The sequence below is a fragment of the Staurois parvus genome, unplaced genomic scaffold, assembly GCF_062004578.1.
Source record: "Staurois parvus isolate SC_StPar_1 unplaced genomic scaffold, SC_StPar_1.0 ptg000448l, whole genome shotgun sequence".
NCBI classification, from domain to species: Eukaryota; Metazoa; Chordata; class Amphibia; order Anura; family Ranidae; genus Staurois; species Staurois parvus.
Window position 1 is genome coordinate 1,313,049 of NW_028318244.1, and position 20,429 is coordinate 1,333,477.

A 20,429-nucleotide genomic window follows, 5' to 3' on the forward strand; every position below is an offset into this window, starting at 1 on the left:
ATGAGCCATAGACAGGTATTGAGTGAATGAATAGGGTTCTGACCTCCAGAAGTCATGCTTCAAGGTCAAAGTAATTAAAATAGATTAACACCAAAGTATCAACCCCACGCTCAACATCCTCGTTCTTTATGTGGTGCATCCCTCTCAAGGGCTGTTAAATTTTTAGGTCCCCCTGAAGCTCTACACATCCAGGTAACATGCATTTTTCCACAAATCAGCTCTTGAGCTGGTTTTTGTTGTTTTTATTGGGGGTTAACAACTTGGAAGGTGTCTAGGCATATATGGGATGCCTAAGGAACTGTAAAACTCAAGGACAACTTCTTAGCAAACACTGTACAAAATGTGGAACAAACATCAGCAAATGTCTCTTTAACCCCCCTGGCGGTATTCCCGAGTGTAGCTCGGGATAAAATTTCAATACCAAGAGTGGTAACCCCGAGCTACACTCGGGCTTACCATGCGGCGTTGCTCTGGGGGTCCCTGCAGCACTTACCTTGTCCTTCGCTCCCGCGATGTGTCCCCTGCAGCGTCCCCGGCCATCTCCTCCAGGCCGATGCCGACATTCGGCTTCCGTGTTCCGGTCCCTGTGACATCGGGACGTACGGGCGCCGGAACCAGCGGGAAATTTGACATTTTTAAAAAATGTCATTTTTGCTGTCATTGCTGTTTCAATGCATTTCACATACATTTTGTCCCTACTGCTTTGTCCTGCGCCCTGCCTGCATTTTGACTGTTCTTTCTGCCTGGAAACTTAGAAAAGTCCATGGCGTCCAAAAAGCGTCCCTTTACGTCAAAAGCAGTTTTAGAACAGCGATAGTAAATCAGAACCACTTGCAGAATTGAGTGATAATGATTTGTGGGGGAAATTTGTCACCAGACACTGAAAACGATTTTGCGACTTTGCTCAGCGATGTGCGAATTTGCCTCTGTATTTCAAATTTCAGTGTTTTTGGTTTGATTATATTATTTAATTAAATTTATTATTATTATATTATGATTTTTTATGATTATTTATTAAATTATAATTTATGATTTTGTGTTTCAAGATTTATCATACCCGAGATGTTTACTAGACTCTTGTTCGGACAGATTTCAGTGAGTTATTCCTAAAAATTACAGCCTACAATAAAAAACGACATATTTCCATGCAAAAAAATGGTACCGCTTTCAGCACAAAAAATCAGAAAGAATCATACCGCCAAGGAGGTTAAGGAGCACTGAGTCCCCTTTGGTGAACCTCCTCAGACCCCAGATGAAACTCTCCTCATCCACCCGGCTGTTCTGAGGGAATCCCTAGGCAAGGGATTCCAGAATCCACTGTGAAGCAGTCCCATATGAGAACTAGTTGGGTCTTGCACCTGACTGCCCTCTCCCTTCTGTGGCCCAGGGGGTGTAGATGTACTCACACTGTCCTGTCAGAGTGCTGGGTTGCAGCTGCTTTCAGTTCTGGGCTGGTTCCTTCCCTTCTGACAGGATGTCCTCCCTAGGAGAATGTAGGACAGTGGAGATCCTTCTGTCTGCTCCAGCCTGTAGGTAGGCAACCCTCCCTGGGGCCCCCTCCCAGGCTCCACACTCCAGCATCTTCCTTACTCCATCTTCCACCCGAACACCTGCATTACTCCTGCTGCACGAGCCTTCTCACATTTAAGGGTTGCCACCATGCCTGGCCTACTGCCTATGGACTGGCCAAGTTCCAGAGGTTGATCTAAGCCATCTTACTCCCGGTTCACATATCCGCGTTACTGCGGGCCGCGTTTTGCGCAGGCAGGAGAGCCCATTCATTTGAATGGACTCCCGTGCCCAGTGACACGCAGGGAAAAAGTCCCTGCACTTCTTCGAAAACTACAGCCCGCACGGGAACCTCGGTTCCCAGTATGGTTGGAATTTCCAGTGCGGGCGGCCTGCCATTAGAATTAATGGCACCTTCCATTCCTCTGTGCGGGTGGTGCAGCTGTACGGATTTTTGTGCGGATCCCGCACAGATGTTAACCTAGCCTTAAAGTTCAGAGTCCTGATGAAGGGGGGGGGGTGTTGTTGGACCCCAAAACATGTTGCCAGTTTTTTCCATAATACAGTATGAAGAATTAAAGCAATTTGGACTCCACCATTTGGTCTTCACAAACCTTTGTCTGGCGCTTCAGTTGAATGTTTTATGCTTTGAGTCACATCCCGAACTTCTATAGGAGACTGAGCCCCACTTTGTCCTACTCACCTACCTCACATTATCCTCAGGTAGGTCCACCTTGTACTTTTGTAGCACCAGCATTATAATGAAAATGAATACTAATATCTACAAGTGGCTACCCCTCGATGGAAGCTGCTTCTGGTATTTTTTCATATTTGTTGCTTTTGTTTAGCTTTTACAAAAAAATAATAAAAAGCGAGCGCTATTCGGAGATCAGAAAGCGGCTAGAACACCAAAAGGTAACCAAGAGAAAACCTTCCAATAAAGTACATAAACAACATATATATATAGAACATATATAAGGTGCAGAGCTATAATAATAAAATGGCATATATGACATAAAATATATATAAAAACACTAAAGTGCAAATATCAAATCACACTGCGGTGAAGTTGAGTAAGATGAATAAAAGTCCAAAATAAATCAAACGTGGGGATCCAAATGATCCTAGTAGGTACGTGGAATAAGATTCTGTGTAGTACACGGTGAATCTGAGGTGAAAATTACGCACTCACCAGAAGTGCGTTAAAAAACGCATGTAGGGTTATATCCTGTGATATCAGATAGCGATCATCCGTTGCCGAGATAGGGATAGAATCTTACACCTTCCAATCGCCCCTTGAATGTGTACTTCAGATTTCACATGCGTGTCTCAGGCATGTCACCATCCAGGGGGGCTGCAGTATCTGGACGTCTGACCACCGCTGGTGGTCATCTTTAACAGTATCTGGTAAGTGTTTCATTTGTATTAGCATTTTATCTTCACTATTCATGCTGCACCTTTAAATAAACTTAGTTTATACGGTATCACACTATTTGGTGTCCCTTATTGGACTCTCTTCCGTGAGAGTCCCCACTTGCAGAATCTACCTTAAAAGGGGACCCCGGATGGTGACATGCCTGAGACACGCATGTGAAATCTGAAGTACACATTCAAGGGGCGATTGGAAGGTGTTAGATTCTATCCCTATCTCGGCAACGGATGATCGCTATCTGATATCACAGGATATAACCCTACATGCGTTTTTTTTAACGCACTTCTGGTGAGTGCGTAATTTTTACCTCAGATTCACCGTGTGCTACACAGAATCTTATTCCACGCACCTACTAGGATCATTTGGATCCCCACGTTTGATTTATTTTGGACTTTTATTCATCTCACTCAACTTCACCGCAGTGTGATTTGATATTTGCACTTTAGTGTTTTTATATATATCTTATGTCATATATGCCATTTTATTATTATAGCACTGCACCTTATATATGTTCTATATATATATGTAGTTTGTTTAGCTTTTGTTTAGTATTCTTTGCTGCCTTTACTTTGTGTGTTGTGTCTTTGCTGCATTCCTCTATATTGCAGCAATTGGCCTGCATTTCCTCTTGGCTCTGACAACCCCACACTGCCTGCTGTAGTTTACAGAGCTGCCTCTTTTATCCTTGACATGGAATGAGGAAGAGAGAAAAAAATACCGAGCAAAGGTTAGAGCTCAGGTGAGCTCCGGTGTGCAAGGAGTGAGATGTCCGGACTGCTCCAGAGAGGGCTGCGTGACATCGGCGGGGACGTTACACTGCACGGAGAGAGACCGCGGGACGGAGGACACTCCTTCCCAGGTGAGTCCTGGCATCTTAACCCTTTATAAGTTTTGCTATAAGTTAATACACATTTAATCAGCACCGTTGCTGAACAGCTGCTGACTTAGTGCTGCCCCTTTAAATTGTAGGTGCTGCTACCTGTCATGGATCTGGTAGGCTGCTGACAATGCTTCCCTAAACCCATAATTGGAAATATGTATATATTGCATCCTACCCTACCCGTCTTTTTTTTTTTTTTTTAATCCGAACAACTTTTATTGTCAAGACAATGAAAAAATTTACCAAAAAAATTTAAAAAATTGAAATTGACAGGTAGGGCCATTTTTAGATGCAGTGGCTACATTAGTTTTCTTCTGTTTCAGGCTTCTTTTCCTTAATTGTCACCTCAATGTCCAAGCAGTATCACACTGCCTGTCCCAGGGTGACAACACTCAGCCTGGGTTCACACTTGTGTGCAGGGGCGGACTGACCATTTGGGAACTTGGGCACTGCCCGAGGGCCCGAGGTCAGTAGGGGGCCCCATGAGATGCCCCTGGTACCTTTTTCATAGACTTTTTTGAGTTTGTGCAAGGACACAGGGGCCCCATGATCCCTTATTGCCCAGGGGCCCCATGAGTTTTCAGTCTGCCCCTGCTTCTGCGGTGCGGCATATTGCATGTGATTTGCACAGGAACCCCACCGCATTCCTCTGCAAATCACATGCGATTTCAGTGAGGTGCGATTCGAGCCATACATTTTGTATGGCTCAGATCGCATTGCATCCGCACCAAAAAAAGGTGCAGGACCCTTTTTTTGGTTCACAATAGAATCAGATCGCATGGGTATTCATACCTATGTGATCCGATTCTGCACATCGCACCGCGTTTTGCCAACCGATTTTGGAGTGTTGTTAACTTAACATACACACCCGCAGCTGTTCGCATGAACGGGGTGCGACTGTGATGCGGTGCGGAATTCACAGAGAAACCGGTGCGAATTCCGCACCGAATCAGTGCAAACCCAGGCTCACTGTACTGTATCTATAGAGAGGCAGTGTTGTCACCCAGGGCTGCAGATCATCCTATCTTCATCTTCATTGCAACTAGGGGAGGTGTTTTGTAGTTCACAGAAAACAGCTGGGAAGGCTAATAATGTTAAGATTTGAGTATAATACACAGGAAATGGCATGGACACTAAGGCTCCATTTACACTTTGCGATTTGGAATCAAGGGCGGAAACAATTGAGTACTGTCCGTGATACTTTTTTATTTGCACTAACATACAATTTTGAGGACAAGCTTTCGGGGAATGTCCCCTTCTTCAGGTCTAAGCAGTACCATGCCAGACCCTTATTCCAAGCATGCAGCTTGGCTGACCTTAATCATACCAGGCCACATGCCCCCAGCATGAGGGGGGGTACCTTTCCCAGTGGGACAACCCTTGGCAAAGCACCTTCTCCCCATGTTAATAAGGACAAGGGTTTCTTGCCCTCAACCCTGGCTGGTGACTATGGGGATCTGCAGGTGGGGGGCTTATAGGAATCTGAAATCCCCCTCATGCACCCTAAAAATTCATACCGGACCCTTATTCCAAGCATGCGGCTTGCTTGACCGAAACCATACCAGGCCACATGCCCCCAGCATGAGGGGGGGTACCTTTCCCAGTGGGACAACCCTTGGCAAAGCACCTTCTCCCCATGTTAATAAGGACAAGGGTTTCTTGCCCTCAACCCTGGCTGGTGACTATGGGGATCTGCAGGTGGGGGGCTTATAGGAATCTGAAATCCCCCTCATGCACCCTAAAAATTCATACCGGACCCTTATTCCAAGCATGCGGCTTGCTTGACCGAAACCATACCAGGCCACATGCCCCCAGCATGAGGGGGGTACCTTTCCCAGTGGGACAACCCTTGGCAAAGCACCTTCTCCCCATGTTAATAAGGACAAGGGCTTCTTGCCCTCAACCCTGGCTGGTGACTATGGGGATCTGCAGGTGGGGGGCTTATAGGAATCTGAAATCCCCCTTATGCACCCTAAAAATTCATACCGGACCCTTATTCCAAGCATGCGGCTTGGTTGACCGAAACCATACCAGGCCACATGCCCCCAGCATGAGGGAGGTACCTTGCCAGACTGGACTACTCTTGACAAAGCACCTTGTCTCCATGTCTTCTCCACAATCCTGGATGTGGTTGTGAGGATCTGCAAGTGGGGTCTTATTGGAATCTGAAATCCCCATTTAATAATAAATAATTATTTAATAATAAGCCCCCTTCAATAAGGGAGGCCCCAGATACCGCCCTCCCCATATGAATAAGTACCAGACTGTCCCCCTGTCACAAGGTTGGAAGTGCACAGTTGCCTAACGTGCCTTGTATGTCGTAACATTAAAGCGATATTAAACCCAAACACAAACATGTATTGTATTGCACCAATTCTTATATGTGATATCTGCATTAGTTTTACCTTTTTAGGCTTTCTTCTATTGTCACCTGGTGATCCAGCCAGTAAATCTGTTGTTTTTCAAAAGTACATGTATCAGTTACAGGGATGAGATGAACCATTTACCACTGACAGGGGTGCTTTTAATGATCAGCTTTGATTTATTTAGGTAAAACCTTTATCCCAAAAGGAAAAAAAACCCTCTTTGCTGTAACTGCTTAAATGTGAGCTGGGTTTGGTTTGAATTTGTTAGTGTATCTAAATCTGCTAGTCCATCTAACACTCCCTTTCGCCCCATGCTGCTGTCTGCTGTGCCCCCTGTGCGCCTTCATCCAGAGTGGATGAGCTCTAATACAGGCAGGGCTGCTGTTAGAAACCACAGGGTCCCTTGCAGTCAACTCGACAGGGCCCCCCCAAACCACGGGGCCCCATACAGCCAACCTAACAGGGCCCGCCCCCCATCCCCACAAAAAAAACACAGGTTAGTAGGCTTCAGTTATGAATGAACACAGTGAGTGATCAGTACCGATAAACTCATTGTGTTCATTCGGGAAAGGAAGGGCCTGGTAAATTACTTGAACTGATCCTCTGTATGCCTCTCTCTGCAGCAGTTGAAAGCCAGTGGAGAGGGGGAGAGGAGAAGAAGGCAGCTTTTAGCTGCTGCAGAGAGAGCCATACAGGGGATCGGTCTCAATAATTGCCCCCCCCCCCACCGTGCCGCTCACCCGTTCTGCACATATCCCATTCTACCTAGCTGCCTGGGCCCCCCCCCCCTGCTGGCTTGGACCCCATACAGGAGGGCTGGTGGTACCGCCTGATCCACAGCCCTGGATATAGGAGGTGTGCTACTGACCTGATCACCAGGTGGACACAGAGGGAAAAAGAGAAAACGAATGCAGCCACCGCATCTAATGATTGCTAAGCTGCAATATTCAACTTTTTGTAACAAAGCAATGTGAAAAATGTGAACAATCCCAGGAATGTGAAATGAAATGTCCAGAATTTTATAGCCGGGCTTACCACCCATTTATCTCAGGGACAGGTACAACAAGACAGACTAGACTTACCTGATGGGTAAAAATTCCACATCTCCGGGAAATACAATGTTTTCTTCTCTTAGCCAGGAAACATATCAGTGTAATTTCCACTGACTGCTGGATACAATGGAGCAGAGGGGAAATTCAACATATTTCCCGGGCTGTTAGGGACCTCCAAATGGCTGGCATTTCATAGGTTGAATTGTGAGTGTAGCATCCCCCCCAACCCCCTGGAGGCTGTTCGGGACCTTCAAATGGCTGGCATTTCATAGGTTGAATTGTGAGTGTAGCATCCCCCCCAACCCCCTGGAGGCTGTTCGGGACCTTCAAATGGCTGGCATTTCATAGGTTGAATTGTGAGTGTAGCATCCCCCCAACCCCCTGGAGGCTGTTAGGGACCTCCAAATGGCTGGCATTTCATAGGTTGAATTGTGAGTGTAGCATCCCCCCCAACCCCCTGGAGGCTGTTCGGGACCTTCAAATGGCTGGCATTTCATAGGTTGAATTGTGAGTGTAGCATCCCCCCCAACCCCCTGGAGGCTGTTCGGGACCTTCAAATGGCTAGCATTTCATAGGTTGAATTGTGAGTGTAGCATCCCCCCCAACCCCCTGGAGGCTGTTCGGGACCTTCAAATGGCTGGCATTTCATAGGTTGAATTGTGAGTGTAGCATCCCCCCCAACCCCCTGGAGGCTGCTAGGGACCTCCAAATGGCTGGCATTTCATAGGTTGAATTGTGAGTGTAGCATCCCCCCCAACCCCCTGGAGGCTGTTAGGGACCGCCAAATGGCTGGCATTTCATAGGTTGAATTGCGAGTGTAGCACCCCCCCCCCATCCCCCTGGAGGCTGTTAGGGACCTCCAAATGGCTGGCATTTCATAGGTTGAATTGTGAGTGTAGCACCCCCCCCCCCAACCCCCTGGAGGCTGTTAGGGACGTCCAAATGGCTGGCATTTCATAGGTTGAATCGTGAGTGTAGCATCCCCCCAACCCCCTGGAGGCTGTTAGGAACCTCCAAATGGCTGGAATTTCATAGGTTGAATTGTGAGTGTAGCACCCCCCCCCCCAACCCCCTGGAGGCTGTTAGGGACCTCCAAATGGCTGGCATTTCATAGGTTGAATTGTGAGTGTAGCACCCCCCCAACCCCCTGGAGGCTGTTGGGGACCTTCAAATGGCTGACATTTCATAGGTTGAATTGTGAGTGTAGCATCCCCCCAACCCCCTGGAGGCTGTTGGGGACCTTCAAATGGCTGACATTTCATAGGTTGAATTGTGAGTATAGCATCCCCCCAACCCCCTGGAGGCTGTTAGGGACCTCCAAATGGCTGGCATTTCATTGGTTGGATCCTTGGCTTTTTGTGTGAAGTAAAAAGCTCTGGGCATCAGTCACCTTTAAAAGAGGGATTGAGGCACTAGATACCCAAAAAGAACAATATGCATGGGGGGAAGGTGCAGCGTGGTGCGGGTGCAGTAAACACTCAGAGTCCGGTTGCAGGCAAGAGAGCTTGTATTAACCACTTCCAGTCCGGACACTTTCACCCCCTTCCTGTCCAGGCCAATTTTCAGCTTTCAGTACTATCTCACTTTGAATAACAATTGCACAGTCATGCAACACTATACCCATATGAATTTTTTAGCTTTTTTTTTAGTTTTGAGACAGATAAAGCTTTGTTTTGGTGGTATTTATTTACCGCTGGGATTTTTATTTTTTTTGCTATGTAAATGAAAAAGTCCAAAAATTAAAAAAAAAAGTGTTTTTCTTATAAAATTTTGCAAATAAATCGTTCTTCATAAATCTTAGCCAAAATTTACATTTTATTTTTTTTTTATATTATGTTTTTTTTTTGTTTTTTTTTTACATACTGTCACTCTAGCAGTACAGTGTCACCATGATGACACTGTACTATTTGTGGGGGGTGATGAAGATTTTTTTCTACACTTATTGCTTTTACACCCATAAAGGCTGTAAAAGCAATAATTTCTCCTTCTCTCTGGCTGCATTCTTGCAGCCATTGAGAACTACTGTGTGAGCTGTGATTGGTCACAGCTTGTCACATGGTACAAGGCTGTTGTGAATAGCCCTGTATCATGTGATCTCTGTGATCATTGACAGATTTCACACGTAGTAAGCAATGATGTCACAAGTGACATCTTGCTTACTACTCTGAATGTGATCTCTGATTGGCCAATCAGTGATCACACGATCGGGACCTTGCACAGAAGTCCCGTATGACGATTGGTGTTCCACTGTGTCTGGAGGACGTATCGCGTTGCTGCGCACTCCCAGGGAGCGCGCACAAGCAGGGGGCGGGGAGGCTGTTTATAAACGGCCACCTGACCCTGCACTGCCACCGTCCGGCCGTTTATATACAATGGCCGGATGGGAGGTGGTTAAGTTGAAGGTTAGGGTTTAAGTTGAGGTTTAGTGTTAGGGTTAGGGGTTAAGTTGAAGGTTAGGGTTTAAGTTGAGGTTTATTGTTAGGATAAGGGGTTAGGATAAGTGTAAGGGCTTAGGTTGAGGTGTAACATTAGGGTTTAGGATGCGTTTTTTTTATTAGGGGTTTAGGTTGAGCGTTGGAGTTTAAGTTGAGGTTTAAATGTAGGGTTTAGGCTGAAATTTAGAGTTAGTGATAAAGTTCAGATTGAGGTTTAACATTGGGGTTTAGATTCAGGTTTAGTGTTAGACATTAGGTAGAGGATTATCATTGGGATTTGAGCTTGGATATAGGTCTGGGTTTGAGAGTTAGGTTTAGTGTAAGGGGATAAATTGAGGTTTACCATTGGGGTTTAGGTTGGGGATTAGGTTGAGTGTTAGTTTTAAGGTTTGGGTTGATGTTTAACCTTAGGGTTTAGGTTGAGGTTTAGAGTTAGGGGTTAGGTTGAGGGTTAGTTAGGGCTCAAATTGAGGTTTAACATTAGGGTTTAGGTTCAGGTTTAGTGTTAGAGATTGGGTTGAGAATTATCAATAGAAGTTGGGCTTAGATTTAGTTTTATGAGTAAGGTTTAGTGTGGTTTTAGGGGGTTAGGTTACATTTTAACAATGGGGTTTAGGTTGAGGTTCAGTGTTGGGGGTAAGGTTGTGGGTTAGTGTTAAGGTCTGGGTTAATGCTTAACCTTAGGGTTTAGGTTGAGAGTTAGGGGTTAGGTTGAGGGTTAGGGGTTAGGTTGAGGGTTAGTGTTAAGGTCTGGGTTGATGTTTAACCTTAGGGTTTAGGTTGAGAGTTAGGGGTTAGGTTGAGGGTTAGGGGTTAGGTTGAGGGTTAGTGTTAAGGTCTGGGTTGATGTTTAACCTTAGGGTTTAGGTTGAGAGTTAGGGGTTAGGTTGACGGTTAGTATTAAGGTCTGGGTTGATGTTTAACCTTGGGGTTTAGGTTGAGGTTAAGAGTTAGGGGTTAGGTTGAGGGTTCATAGTAAGTTACAGGTTAACGTTTAACATTAGAATTTGCATTGAGGTTTAGCATTAGAATTAGGTTAAGGATTATCATTAGGATTTAGATTTATTTTTAGTGTTAGAGTCTGGAGTTTGGGTTTATTTAAGGAGTTAGGTTGAGGTTTATTACTGGGGTTTAGGTTTAGTGTTAGGGGTTAGGTTGAGGGTTAGGGTTCAGATTGAGGTTTAACATTAGGGTTTAGGTTCAGGTTTAGTGTTAGAGATTAGGTAAAGGATTATCACTGAGCTTTGGGTTTACATTTAGTGCTAGGGTTGAGAGTTAGGTTTAATGTAGGGGGGTAGGTTGAGGTTTTCCATTGGGGTTTAAATTGAGGTGTACAGCTAGGGGTTAGGTTGAGGGCTAGTGTTAGGGTTCAGATTGAGGTTTAACATTAGAGTCTAGATTCAGGTTTAGTGTTAGAGATTAGGTAAAAGATTATCACTGGGATTTGGGCCTACATTTACTGTTAGGGTTGAGAGTTAGGTTTAATGTGGAGGGATAGGTTGAGGTTTACCTTTGGGGTTTAGGATGAGGTGTAGAGTTAGGGGTTAGGTTGAGGGTCAGTGTTAGGGTTCAGATTGAGATTTACCACTAGGGTTTGGGTTTAGTGTTAGAGATTAGGTTGATGACTATCATTAGGACTTGGACTAAGATTTAGTATTAGGAGTAAGGTTTAGTGTGAGATGTTAGGTTAAATTTTAACAATTGGGTTTAGGTTGAGGTTGAGGTTTAGTGTTGGGGATTCGGTTGAGGGTTAGTGATAAAGTTTGAGTAGATGTTTAACCTTAGGGTAGGCTTGAGGGTAAGAGGGGTTAGATTAAGGGTTAGTGTTACGTTAGAGGTTAAAGTTTATCATTAGGGTTCAGGTTGAGGTTTAGCATTAGAGATTAGGTTGGGGATTATCATTCGGATTTAGGTTTATATTAAGGGTTAGAGTTTGCAGTTTTGGTTTAATTTAAGGAACATGGGACTTGAACATGGGCCATTCATGTGTTCAGCGAACATGCGAACGGTAACGGCATTCGGCGGACTATTTGCCTGCCGCGCCCCACAATGCACTGCGCGCTGACAGTGAATTGTGATTGGCCAAAACAATGCTTTGGCCAATCACAGAGCATGATGATGTCCCAAGGGGGCGGGGCATCATCACAGTATTTAAGAACTGTCAGACAGTGGGAGCCAGCATCAACAGCGGAGCATTTTCTTTCTTCTTTTTTTGGGTCAACGGTGGTGGCGGGCATCATGATTGATGTTGGATCTACTTCGGGGGACATTTTTTTATTTTGTTTTTAATAAAGGACTTGTCAAAGACTGTCTCCTGTCATTCTTCAACTACACTTTTTTTTTGTGAATGGGTAGCGGTACCATGTACCTCATGTACCCCAAACTCAGTCACATAGTGGGGGGAACAGGATGTGGGGGCCCCCTTGTTAAAGGGGGCTTCCAGATTCCGATAAGCCCCACGCCCACAGACCCACACAACCACTGACCATGGTGGGGAAGAGGCTCTTTTCCCCATCAGCATGTGGGGAAGGTGCTTTGTGGCAGCAGAAGCCCCCCCCGCCTCAAAGCACCCCCCCATGTTGAGGGTATGTGGCCTAGTATGGTATGGCACTCACTCATCCCCCTTTCTTGACCTGCCGGGCTGCATGCTCGGATAAGGGTCTGGTATGGATTTTGGGAGGGACACCCATGCCGGTTTTTTTTTTTTATTTTGGCGTGGGGGTTCCCCTCAAAATCCATACCAGACCCGAAGGGCTTTGTATGAATGGGGGGATCCCATGCCGTTTTTAAAAATGTTGTTAATTGTCAGGCAATGTTGGCATTTCTTGTTACATTGTGCTGTCAGTGGGAAACCCCGCTGACAGCTGAAGCATTGAAGAATGTTTTTATTAGTTGTGCGGTATCTTACAGCATACTCAGATGTGGTAAGATGCTGCTTAGTAAATTGTCCCTGTTCAAAGTTCGTGGTCAAACTTTCCGTAGGTTCGAATGTTCCACCGTGATCCAAACTGGGGGGTTGTTCGGCCCATCACTATTAAGGAGTTATGTTGAGGTTTAATACTGGAGTTTAGGTTGAGGTTTAGTATTAGGGGTTAGGTTTAGGGTTAGTGTTAGGGTTTAGGTTTAACATTAGGGTTTAGGTTCAGATTGGGTTGAGGATTATTGATAGAATTTAGGTTTAGGTTGAATTTAGATGTAGGTTTTTATGGTTAGTGGTTAGGCTGGGGTGTTGCATTGGGTTTATTGCTTTATTGTTGGGATTACACCAGGGGCGGACTGACCATTTGGAAACTCGGGCCCAGGGTCAGTAGGGGGCCCCATGAGATTCCGCTGGTACCTTTTTTATAGGAGTTTTTGAGTTTGGGCAAGGACACAAGGGCCCCATGATCCCCTATTTCCCGGGGGCCCCATGAGTTGTCAGTCCGCCCCTGGATTACACTGAGGTTTAGATGTAAAATGCAGATTTTGGGTTGGGGTAAGGTGGGTTAGAGGTAAGGTAAGTAATCTGTTTAGCACTGGTGTTCGCAAGAGAAATAAACATAGACCAAGTGAATATATATAAAATCACAAAAATATATATTTTATTAATTACATCCAAAAGTTAAAAACCAGTACATATAAACAATTTTGTCTGAATACGTGTGTGTTAGACAGTGTTTGTTTCTTTTTTCTTTTTTTAAATTGGTTTTCTGCTATATAACACAGAAATTAATATACAGTTGCAAGAAAAAGTATGTGAACCCCTTGGGATTACGTGGAGTTTTGCATGAATTGGGCATAAAATGTGCTCTGAACATCATCTAAGTCACAACAATAGAAGAACACAGTCTGCTGAACATAATACTACACAAACATTAGATGTTGCCATGGTTTAATTGCACATAACATGTAAACATTCACAGTGCAGGGAGGAAAAAGTATGTGAACCTTTGGACTTAATAACTGGTTGACCCTCCTTTGGCAGCAATAACCTCAACCAAACGTTTCCTGTAGTTGCAGATCAGACCTGCACAATGATCTGGAGTCATTTTGGACCACTCCTCTTCACAAAACTGTTTCAGTGTAGCAATATTCTTGGTATGTCTGGTGTGAATCGCTCTCTTAAGGTCATGCCACAGCATTTAAATCGGGTTGAGGTCAGGACTCTGACTGGGCCACTCCAGAAGGCGTATTCTGTGCTGCTGCAGCCATTGTTTTGTTGAATTACTTGTATGCTTTGGGTCATTGTCCTGTTGCATCACCCATCCTCTGCGGAGCTTCAGTTGGCAGACAGATGGTCGTACGTTTTCCTGCAAAATGTCTTGATAAACTCTGGAATTCATTTTCCCATCAATGACAACAATCCGTCCAGGCCCTGAGGCAGCAAAGCAGCCCCAAACCATGATGCTCCCTCCGCCATGTTTTACAGTGGGGATGAGGTTTTGATGTTGGTGTGCTGTGCCTTTTTTTTCTCCACACATAGTGTTGTGTGTTCTTCCCAAACAACTCAATCTTGGTTTCATCTGTCCACAGTATATTTTGCCAGTAGTGCTGTGGAACATCCAGGTGCTCTTTTGCAAACTTCAAACGTGCTGCAATATTCTTTTTGGACAGCAATGGCTTCCTCCGTGGTGTTCTCCCATGTACTCCATTCTTGTTTAATGTTTTCCTTATTGTAGATGTGTCAACAAAAATGTTAGCATGTGCCAGAGATTTCTGTAGGTCTTTAGCTGACACTCTGGGATTCTTCTTTACCACATGCAGCATTCTGCGCTGTGCTCTTGCAGTCATTTTTACAGGATGACCATGCCTAGGGAGAGTAGCAACAGTGCTAAACTTTCTCCATTTGTAGACAGTCTGTCTTACCGTGGACACATGAACATCAAGGCTTTTGGAGATACTTTTGTAACCCTTTCCAGCTTCATGCAAGTCAACAATTCTTGATCATAGGTCTTCTGAGAGCTCTTTTCTGCGAGGCATGGTTCACATCAGACAATGCTTCTTGAAACCAGTAAACCCAAAACAGGTGTGTGTTTTTTAAGGGCAGGACAGCTGTCAGCAACACATCCAATATCATCACACTGATTGGAGTCAAGGTTGGCTCACTCCTGGCTCCAATTAGCTCTGGGAGAAGTCATTAAGCTAGGGCCTCACATACCTTTTCCTCCCTGCACTGTGAGTGTTTACATGTTATGTGCAATTAAACCATGGCAACATCTAATGTTTGTGTAGTATTATGTTCAGCAGACTGTGTTCTTCTATTGTTGTGACTTAGATGATGTTCAGAGCACATTTTACGCCCAATTCATGCAAAACTCCACGTAATCCCAAGGGGTTCATATACTTTTTCTTGCAACTGTATAAATTACTTCTGGCCCTGAAGAAGTGGGAATGCCCACGAAATGCGTAGACCTATCTCACAGGAAGCACAAAGTATTTGTACAAAAGTGTTTGTATGTGCTGTTTTTTTATATTTTGTATGTAATGAATAAAATATTTATTTTTGTGATTTTATATATATTCAGCTGGTCTAAGTTTATGTTTCTTGCGAACACCAGAGGTCTATTGAAAGTTCCAATTAAGCATTTATTTTCCGAGTGTCCATCATACGGGATGATACCCTGGTAGTTCAGTTCATTACCTTGTACACTCCTCACCCCATTTACCTTACATCTGTATCTGTTTAGCACTAGTTTTTCAAGTATCCTAAAATAATTTTTTCAAGTGTGCTAAAACTATTGCAGTAAATGCATCAGGCCAAATGACACAGTACAATTATTATGCTGGAAAAGCAAATGTACTTAACTTCCTTCAGAAGCATTTCACACACCAAACCCTTTAAAGATTTTTTTAAAGTTTGTTCACCTCCGATGACTACATTGAGTACACTAAGGCAAAACAACATTAACGGGATTTTTGGAACATCCAGATAAACAGATGATGGTGAACCCGATAAGGAGGACAGAGCATGTCTGCAACTAGTCAGAGAGGATTTTCTACCCACACAAAAATGAACGGAATTGATATGTTCCCGGTAATAGAAACCCGATGTTATCTCCTCTGCAGCAGTCTGTACTCTCTGCAGAGCTCCTTGTCCATCTGTGTACAAAAGAGCCATTTAAAACCTGTCAGATAATGTTCCATGTGACAGCCATACTCAAGGAAGGAAAAATTTGATCGCCGTGCTTGAAGTTCATAGAGCAACTAATTGGGCAATTATATCAGTAAACAATCCATAATTTCTTACCAGATCCACTGGTGGACTTTATTTCCTGCTTTGTACTTTAAAATTGAATTCCTCACGTGTATATTGGTAATCACAGAGGCTCTGCTACTTGGCACAGTGCTGTTGGTATCTCTTCCTGATTACAGAAGGGAAGAACAAAAAATTAACTTCATTAGTGTTCCACTGCTCCTTTATTGTCCACTCACATGCTGGAGATGGCCTGGTGACCAAGCCTTGAGTCTTGACTGGTGCCTGGCCCTGGTGACTTCAAGAATTTCAGGTATTGATATTTAATATATAGCTACATTCATCCAGTTTGGACCATTATAACTATGTATATGCTATACCTAGCCAATGCTCTTGGAAGCTCAAAATCACTGAAGCTACTCCAGTTATCTCCACATGTTTCCAGATCCTATGCTGACAGCCATACTCAAGGAAGGAAAAATTTGATCGCCGTGCTTGAAGTTCATAGAGCAACTAATTGGGCAATTATATCAGTAAAGAACCCATAATTTCTTACCAGATGTACTGGTGGACTTTATTTCCTGCTTTGTACTTTAAAATTGAATTCCTCACGTGTATATTGGTAATCACAGAGGCTCTGCTACTTGGCACAGTGCTGTTGGTATCTCTTCCTGATTACAGAAGGGAAGAACAAAAGATTAACTTCATCAGTGTTCCACTGCTCCTTTATTGTCCACTCACATGCTGGAGATGGCCTGGTGACCAAGCCCTGAGTCTTGACTGGTGCCTGGCCCTGGTGACTTCAAGAATTTCAGGTATTGATATTTAATATATAGCTACATTGATCCAGTTTGGACCATTATAAATATATATATGCCATACCTAGTCAATACATTTGGAAGCTGAAAATCACTGAAGGAGATACAGCTACTCCAGTTATCTCCACATGTTTCCAGATCCTGTGCTGACCGTCTGCCCTGCTGCATTCTGAACAAAATTTCTGAAATGAATGCAAAGTGTTCTTTGATTGGATGAGATGGAAAAGCGGGGTGGTGACTTCACACTCTTTTCCTACTCCAGTCAGAAGAAACTTTGCATGCATCTAAAAAATGGGTTCAGAATTCAGCAGGCCAGATGTTCAGATTGGAGCTAGTGGAGATCACTGGAAGAGCAGTGTCTCCTTCAGTGATCTCAAGCTTCCAGGGGCATAGGCTAGGTATGGTATCTACATAGTTATGTACCTATGTATAAAATATCCTAAATTGAAGCTCCTCTTTAACTTCAGAGGAGAAACGAGAAGTCACAGCCCATCTATGGCAGGGGTGCCCAGAACAGAATTACACATTTTAATTTAATTTGATTATCCAATCTTGGCAAATTTTCATATAATTAATATCACCGAGTGCTGAATGGTGAAGGCCAAGGGGCTTGGCTTGGAGTTATACTGTGAAAGACTCAACTGGCTCAGAATACCAACAAGCACTTCCCAATCTAACTCACTGACCATTTATGTATCTAAAGTGGGTGGAGAAGAAGAGTACTAAAGGATGTACCTTAGATACAGATGTAGCTGAATGTAAACCTATTTCAAAACTTGACAGTATCCGATACATAGGTGGAGGTTAACTTTAGATCCAGAATTAGATCCAGAGCTAGAGGCAGCTGACGTTTTATACTAATCTTGACTTTTCGTGTAAAAGTCTAACCTGTCCCCAGTCTCTGTCTTCTAACCATTCTTATTGGTCAGGGGGTCTATCAATAAAAATAAAAGACCGATAGTACAGCCAAAGGTGTTGGAGAGGCAAGTAACTTCAGCTGCCTATATCTATGCATCTACTAACGATTTTCAAAGCTGGTTTTCACTTTATCAAAGTTGAATTGCCCAGTCTTGTGATAGGTTTCCCTTAATCAGTACAGGAAATACCCTTCAAAAAACACCAAAACTTTATAATCTTCCTTACTGGAAGTCTTATCTTTCCTGACCTACCCACATGCATTGACTCATATGATTCTTCACATTATCGAAGCGCTATGTTTAGATGTAGCTAGGGCAACTCCCCAGTGTGAATTTTATTACACACAGATAGACATTGGTTTTCTGTACTATATTTACCCTTGTAAACCTTTCATTGTGTTATGAATCCCGCATGTTTATTACTGAATACAAAATGGACAAAAGTCTAAATAAAGTAAGGTGTGACTGTCAGATGTCAGAGAGAACTATTAAATATGGAGGTGCAATGGATCTGTGCATCAGAGACCTTGTCTCTAAAATAAAAGGTGTCCTGTGTCTCCTGCCAGCCCTCATTCCCTGTAATAGAGGAGGTGTTATAATCACCTTACTGGTGCCCCCGTGTCTCCTACCTACCCTTCGTTCCCTGTAATAGTAGAGGTAATGCATTCTCCTGTGGTGGTCTGCCTCTTCTACCCCCATTCTCTGTAATAGAAGCAGTATTATACTCCCCTCTGTGGTGTTCCGTGTCTGCTACCTCCCCTCTGTTCCTTGCATTAGAAAAGGTATAATACCCCTCTCTGGTGTCCCATGTCTTCTCCCTCCTCTCCTATCCCTGTAATAGAAGAGAAATTATACCACCTCTGCAGTGTCTCATACATCCCCTCCATTCTCTTTAACAGAAGCGGTATTGTACTCCCTGTCACGGACGCGGGATCGCTGCCACCAATATGCGACGCTCCCACGATCGCTGTCACCAATATGTGACGACCGCTGCTTCAGAGCCCAGCCCTTCTGACCAAACTCGTGACCGAAGGACTAGCCAATCTAAAACCACGATGTCACATGTGTAACAATGCCACACCCATCTGCACCCTGTACAATGATTTTCCAGCTAATTGGACCACAATCGATGTACCGGCAGCCTGAGCAATTGTTACTGGGTCAGGTTAATTATGCAATTAACCCTTCACACTGCCACCACCTCCTTTTTGTACAGAGAAAGAGGTAACTCGGCAATATCCGCAATAACACTATAATGGTTGAGGTAATTGTCTGTAAAACACGGTTATACAGAGGGTTAAACAAACACAGTAGTGTTCTCTTTAGAAGCAGGAATTCGTAAATTGCAATACAGAGCTATAGAAACAGTTCAACACTTTCAGAAGGAAAGATTTATTACTAAAAGGTCAAACGGGTGCAATAAAAATATTTACAGAAAAAGATGTAACTAAGATATACAGTTGCAAGAAAAAGTATGTGAACCCCTTGGGATTACGTGGAGTTTTGCATGAATTGGGCATAAAATGTGCTCTGAACGTCATCTAAGTCACAACAATAGAAGAACACTGTCTGCTGAACATAATACTACACAAACATTAGATGTTGCCATGGTTTAATTGCACATAACATGTAAACATTCACAGTGCAGGGAGGAAAAAGTATGTGAACCTTTGGACTTAATAACTGGTTGACCCTCCTTTGGCAGCAATAACCTCAACCAAACGTTTCCTGTAGTTGCAGATCAGACCTGCACAACGATCTGGAGTAATTTTGGACCACTCCTCTTCACAAAACTGTTTCAGTGTAGCAATATTCTTGGGATGTCTGGTGTGAATCGCTCTCTTAAGGTCATGCCACAGCATTTCAATCGGGTTGAGGTCAGGAGTCTGACTGGGCCACTCCAGAAGGCGTATTCTGTGCTGTTACAGCAATTGGTTTGTTGAATTACTTGTATGCTTTGGGTCATTGTCCTGTTGCATCACCCATCCTCTGCACAGCTTCAGTTGGCGGACAGATGGTCGTACGTTTTCCTGCAAAATGTCTTGATAAACTCTGGAATTCATTTTCCCATCAATGACAACAATCCATCCAGGCCCTGAGGCAGCAAAGCAGCCCCAAACCATGATGCTCCCTCCGCCATGTTTTACAGTGGGGATGAGGTTTTGACGTTGGTGTGCTGTGCCTTTTTTTCTCCACACATAGTGTTGTGTGTTCTTTCCAAACAACTCAATCTTGGTTTCATCTGTCCACAGTATATTTTGCCAGTAGTGCTGTGGAACATCCAGGTGCTCTTTTGCATACTTCAAACGTACTGCAATATTCTTTTTGGACAGCAATGGCTTCCTCCGTGGTGTCCTCCCATGTACTCCATTCTTGTTTAATGTTTTCCTTATTGTAGATGTGTCAACAAAAATGTTAGTATGTGCCAGAGATTTCTGTAGGTCTTTAGCTGACACTCTGGGATTCTTCTTTACCTCATGCAGCATTCTGCGCTGTGCTCTTGCAGTCATTTTTACAGGACGACCACGCCTAGGGAGAGTAGCAACAGTGCTAAACTTTCTCCATTTGTAGACAGTCTGTCTTACCGTGGACACATGAACATCAAGGCTTTTGGAGATACTTTTGTAACCCTTTCCAGCTTCATGCAAGTCAGCAATTCTTGATCGTAGGTCTTCTGATAGCTCTTTTCTGCGAGGCATGGTTCACATCAGACAGTGCTTCTTGAAACCAGTAAACCCAAAACAGGTGTGTGTTTTTTAAGGGCAGGACAGCTGTCAGCAACACATCCAATATCATCACACTGATTGGAGTCAAAGTTGGCTCACTCCTGGCTCCAATTATCTCTGGG

General features: G+C 44.0%; 1 protein-coding gene across 1 annotated transcript in view; it reads left to right on the forward strand.

The window, feature by feature from the left end:
• Window positions 1-3,665: 3,665 nt before the first annotated feature.
• LOC149453540 (uncharacterized) overlaps window positions 3,666-20,429 on the forward strand; it is a 109,845-nt gene continuing 93,081 nt past the window's right edge. Inside the window, exon 1 of the mRNA XM_089688170.1 lies at window positions 3,666-3,800. The gene's annotated coding sequence lies outside the window, so the exon portion shown is untranslated. The remainder of the gene's footprint in view (window positions 3,801-20,429) is intronic.